Source organism: Nicotiana tomentosiformis, chromosome 6 (assembly GCF_000390325.3).
Source record: "Nicotiana tomentosiformis chromosome 6, ASM39032v3, whole genome shotgun sequence".
NCBI classification, from domain to species: Eukaryota; Viridiplantae; Streptophyta; class Magnoliopsida; order Solanales; family Solanaceae; genus Nicotiana; species Nicotiana tomentosiformis.
The window spans coordinates 69,258,613-69,264,613 of NC_090817.1; the positions used below are offsets into that span (position 1 = coordinate 69,258,613).

Below are 6,001 nucleotides of genomic sequence, written 5' to 3' on the forward strand. Positions count from 1 at the left end.
TTTGAATGCCTCAAATCTAGTCACAAATAATTCATTTCAGTCAATAAAATTTATTGGAATTAATTCCATAAAAAAATGCTAATTTTCCATAAAAATCCGAATTTTAGCTCAAAAACATCGCCCGTGGGGTCCACATCTCGGAACTCAACAAAAGTTATAAAATACGAAAGCCCATTCAATTGAGAGTCTACCCATGCCAATTTTACCAAATTCTGAACTCAACTCGGCGTCAAATTTACAAATCTTATTTTCAAATTTTTAAGTTCCAATCTCCGATTTACACCTCAAAATCATATAATCTAGTCGGATTATTCGATGATAATTCAATATTATGGAGTAGAAATGATCACAAGGGACTTACCTCAAGTTTTCCTTGAAAATATATCAAAAATCGCCTCTCCTCAAGCTCCAATTTGTCAAAAATGGCGAATGGGATGAAGTCCCTGCTTTATAATTTTGCCCAGACTGCCTCGGTTTTGCCTCGATCTTGGCCTTTGATTTTGGCATTTGATCGACGTCCTCGATCCTGGGTCTCGATCTTGGGCCTCGATCCTGGGCCTCGATTCTGACGCTCGATCATGGCTCTCGACCCTGGCCCTCGATCATGCCTTCGATCGTGGCCCTTGACCCTGGGCTCGATCGTGGCTTCGAGCCTGATTCTCTACCCTGCCTTCAATCGTGGCCCTCGACCCTGGGCTCGATCATACTTGATTCTAGGCTCGATTTTTCTGGGCTCGATTTATATGGGCTCGATTTTGGCAGAAGAAATTTCCAACAGAAGGAAATTGCAGCACTTTTTATAATTCAATTTTTGATCCGTTAACCATCTGAAATTCACCCGAGGCCCTCGGGACCTCAACCAAATATACCAACAAGTCCTAAAACATCATACGAACTTAGTCGACTCCTCAAATAACCTCAAACAACGCTAAAACCATGAATTACACCCCAATTCAAGCCTATTAAACGTTGAAACTTTTCATTTCTACAAATAACGCCGAAACCTATCAAATCATGTCCGATTGACCTCAAATCTTGCACACCAGTCATAAATGATATAACAGGCCTATTAACATTATCAGAATCGGATTCCGACCCCGATATTGAAAAGTCAACCCCCCGATCAAACTTACCAAAAATTAAACTTTCGACATTTCAAGCCTAATTCAACTACGGACCTCCAAATAATTTTTCGGACACGCTCCTAAGTCCAAAATCACCATACGGAGCTGCTGTTGGAATCATCAAAATTCAAATCCTAGGTCTTTACACATAGTTCCACATCTTGTCAATTTCTCTAACTTAGATTTTTAATTGTGAAACTAAGTGTCTCAATTCACTCCGAATTTCTTCCGAACCTGAACCAACTACCTCGGCAAGTCATAAAATAACTGTAAAGCATAAATTGAGCAGAAAATTGGGAAACGGGGTTATAACACTCAAAATAACCGGTCGGGTCGTTATAGAAAATGATTAAATTCGAACTTCCATTGTGTTTTTATCAGAGTATAGTATTCAATTGCCTACTTATTTATAAGTGCATATAATTGGTACTACTTCTATGTTGATACATGGGTGATTCAATTTTATCTCAATATTGAACAGAGAACTGTGGGAAGTTCAGTTTTGTCTATACTTCAATCTTTTTTGTGTCTCTATCTTACTCTTACAGACCAAAAATAACCAAAACAAAATCTGAAAGTAAATCATGCTACTTTATTACAGTTTTAAATTTTGGCTGATGAATTACATTACTTTTAAAAAAGAACTGATGAATGCAATCTCAAATTTTTGCAGCTCACTAAAAATGGTGTGGTCGTAATATCCAATATCATAGTGTGTAGATGATACTACGTGAATGCATTCTCAAATTTACTGGTGTGGAAATTAATTCACCGTTGCTTTGTGGATTGTAAATTATTTTGTATTGGAAATGTGTGCTGGTGTCTTTACTTGTCATTAGTTGCCTTGGTCCTCATGTCTCCACTCTTCTCGTAGACCATCGTAATAACCTCTTTGCCTTCTTGCCTTTTTGTTTTTTCAGGGTGCTGCAAATTAGTTACGTGAAGAGAATATTGTTGTCATTGAATTTGTTGGTATGGCTGAGAAATCTGATCCCAATAGGAAAACCAACTTCTCCAAATTGAAGGTAAGAGTAATTTTCACTTTTCTGAAATTTGATCACAATAGTATAAGTGATTTGAAATAAAAAATAATTTGCCGGAACACCATCAAATACTTCTGCTGATATCTTCATCCAAGAAGGTTCACCATGATCTATTTTCTTACTGTCATTAGCAGCTGTACATTTTACAAAACCAGCAAATAATATTCCATCTTTACCACCAACGTTGTTGTTGATATCTTTACTTGCTTCAAAATTGTAGTCATGATGCAAGAAGGGAAAAAAACAAAACAAAAATGTGAAAAGCTCGACATTCGTTCAGGCAGGAACACTTACATCTTTGGCAAATCAAAAAAGGTTATTGCGGACCAGAAAAACAAATATTCCAGCTAGCTTTATACGGCTAACTGAAGAGCGTCAGCTTCTGGAAATTTAATTGATGAACATCAGCTACCAATACCACAACATCCAGGGGTAGGAGCCCATATACAAACTAATTCAACCACCCATACAACACAATCAGCAGAGCAAGAAGTGCAATTGGATGCTAATACTCCTCCAGGAAATGAATAAGGTAAGAACATTTAGATTTTACTTTAAAATATTTACATCGTATATCTATTTTACTAAATTGGAGGTTACTTTTGATTTGTATTATTGTAGGATAAACATATCAATTTAAGGAACTTCTCAAATATTGGAACTCTAATAACACAGGGTAAGTTTATGAGAATGAGTTTCATTAGTGTTAACTTCTGCCAAGAAATATTCATGAAGAAAAAATAATGCTTTTCTTTTTTTTTTTTTGATAGTTTCGAATTGAAATTTATTGTTTTACTTGCAGAAAATGTCAACAACTAATATTGAGAAATGGAAAAAGTTAAAGAATCCACACACTGTTGGAAGAAAAAGCTTTTCTATAGTCCGCAATGATTTGGTATTTGCTCTTATTCATCATTAAATATGAACTTGTTATCATTTTAAGAAGATATTTTATACTACTTTTAATGTGTCCAGGAAAAAGAGAAAGAAACTTCTGATCCACTATCACTTAAAGATATCTTTGTGGCTACAAGAAAAAGAAAATCCGGTCGAACATACAAGTAATCGAATGAAGATACATCTATCAAAATTGTGCGAATTCTATCTAGTTTCCATTTTGTTGGGATGAATAGTATGTTCATATTGACTTTTCTTTACTTGAATTCTCTCTTTTTTATTACAGGATGAAATGGAGAATATTGAAACGCAACAAAGTGAAAATGGTGGTGAGTCAATTAATGCATTTGCATCAGTCATGGGACCTGAACATCCGGGACGTTTGAGAATTTATGGGCGGGAGGTTACAAAAACTACTTTGAAAGGGAAAGTGGGACATTTCGAACACTCTTCAAATGCAACAAATGATCTCATGAAAAATATGGAAGAGAGGATGATACGATTGGAGGGAAAAATTGAGGAACAGAAGGAATAATATGAGGAACAAAAGACAATGATGAGACAAGAAATTGTAGAAGATATCATAGCAAAACTTCAACGTTCTGGATTACCAATTGATGCTAATATTTTAGCAGCATTGTATTCTCATTCATTGGGTGAAGCTTCCTTAACACAAGTAGCAGCTAATAAGCTAATTCATCGACCATCTCTTGGTAGCAACAATCAAGGTTAGAATCCTCACAATCCTATAATTGGTGCTTCTAAATTTCAGATTGTATAAAATGTTTAATTTTATGGACTTGATTATTATCCATTATTCTGTATGATGCTACTACTTCTGCAGTGTGCAAGATAGCATTTTTACTTAGAAAGGAACTATATGGATTATTCGCGAGTGTATATGCTTTTAAGCATTCTCAAAATTCCTAACTTTTAAACATTCTCAAAATCGTTAACTGCTAAGCATTCTTATGTCTTCCGGTCATATATACTTGAGTCGGAATTCTTAAATTTAAGGTGTACATATAGGTACTTTACTAAAATTTCATATATCCTATAGTTAGAAACCTGCATTTTTTTTAGTTCATCCTAATATTCGTCTCATAACCATTCCATCAGTCCTATAAATTAACAGTTGTATTAGAATGGGAATTTAGTAGTGTTATAACATTTTGCAACATATACATACAGATATTTACAAGAGAGGTTCTTGTAATTCCTGCAATGGCATATTTGCTTCCATTTTCTTAGTATTAGGGGATCTGTTGATGAATTTGAACAAAAAAAAGTTAAGCTTTTTACTTTTGTTGACCACGATAAATAGTTCCATGAGCTGTAACTTGAAAAGAAATGAGTACTACTTGCACAATAACTAACAAAAATATTCATGTTAATACAGCCAAATTCACCTAGTCTCAAGATAACAAAATGTGCTAGCAGCATGTTCCATTTGTGATGCTTTTACTTACCATAATGTACATGAAGTTAAACTACATTTCTGTATCTTTCTTTTTGTTGTATAAACTAGCCACAAGTTATAGCTTTCCTTGCACATAAGGTATCAGTAGAATTAAATATTTCTGTGTCTATTGATTTGCTTGATATTTATGCTAAATGCGGGTTGATGAACGATGCTTTTGGGGTTTTGATTTCATGTCTGAGAGGAATGATGTTACTTGGAGTTCAATGGTTGCTGGGTATGTCCAAAATGGGTTATATGAGGAGGCTATATTGTTAGGCTACAAAAATCAGGGGTCGATCATAACCAGTTTACGCTTTCTTCTATTATATCTGCTTGTGCTGTATTGTTAGAAGGGAACCAGGTGCATGCTATAGTCCGGAAAACTGGTTTTGGTACCAATCTTTACGTGACTTCCTCTCTTGTAGACTTATATTGTCTTCAACTAATTAGGTTACAGAAAGAATGTGTGTTTGAATTATATGGAAAGTTGGTTATTCTGAATGTCCGCCCATTTGTCTTATATGAAATAGAGCTATATATAATAATGTACACAGCATCATTAGATATTATATTCAAATTTAAATCATGATATCTCTAATAGTTTGTTTGCAATTTTCTCTTTTCTTTTTAATTTTGTTTTCTACCCTCTAAATATTGTTATACCTTTTAAATTTGTAGGTGAAGAAAATGAATAAATGGGAGATGAATGCAGTGAAGACCTTACTTAAAGAGCATTGGTTGATCTACACCTTCAGACATTCTAGGACTGTTCATATTTTTGAATATTTTGCAAACTTATATGTATGCTAACTCTTGAATTGTTAGCCAATATTTTATATTTTCTCTTATATATAGATAATACTAGTTGGATATTTTGAATTATGATTTTGTTGATGAATATAGTTTTCTTTCATGGTTTGCATAAATTTCAGCAGATTATATTTTACTCCATTACAATAGCTCGTAAACATTATTGCAATAGCTTGTAATAAATGTTGCAATAGCTCGAAGAATCGTTGCAATAGCTTGAAATAATTGTTACAATAGCTTGTAATGACCATTGCAATAGCTCTAATAACCGTTGCAATAAATAAGCTAAACTATTTCAACAAACTGTTCCAGTAGGTCTATTCCATCGGTTTTATGCCGTTACATTAGTCGTATTGCAATGGTTCATAATCGTTGTGACAACTTTTAATAATCGTTGTAAAAGACCGCAGTAAAACCGCTGCGATAGATACAACTATGACCACGGATCCAAAACCGTTGCAAATAACCGTTGCAACAGACAAATTGCAACGCCTTAACTTGCAACGGAGCCAAAATCGACGCAATAGGACTACTGCAAAGGTTTCTCTATCTTTGGCAACAGTTTTATTGATGTTGCCATAAGCCTGTTTTCTAGTAGTGGGATATCACATTTGCGAACTAGTGTTCCCAAATATGACATCTACATTTGGGTAAAAGAGGAGAAA

The 6,001-nt window shown here is 34.4% G+C and overlaps 1 long non-coding RNA gene across 3 annotated transcripts; it reads left to right on the forward strand.

Moving 5' to 3' along the window:
- Positions 1–2,909: 2,909 nt before the first annotated feature.
- Positions 2,910–5,408, forward strand: LOC104108603 (uncharacterized). 3 transcript variants are annotated; one of them, XR_011408641.1, is made up of 4 exons: positions 2,910–3,062; positions 3,143–3,259; positions 3,351–3,792; positions 5,205–5,408. It is a non-coding gene; the product is annotated as an uncharacterized lncRNA (long non-coding RNA). The 3 variants fall into 3 exon arrangements; XR_011408639.1 differs by having other exon boundaries at positions 2,916–3,259; XR_011408640.1 differs by lacking the exon at positions 3,143–3,259 and having other exon boundaries at positions 2,928–3,062.
- The last annotated feature ends 593 nt before the right edge of the window (positions 5,409–6,001 follow it).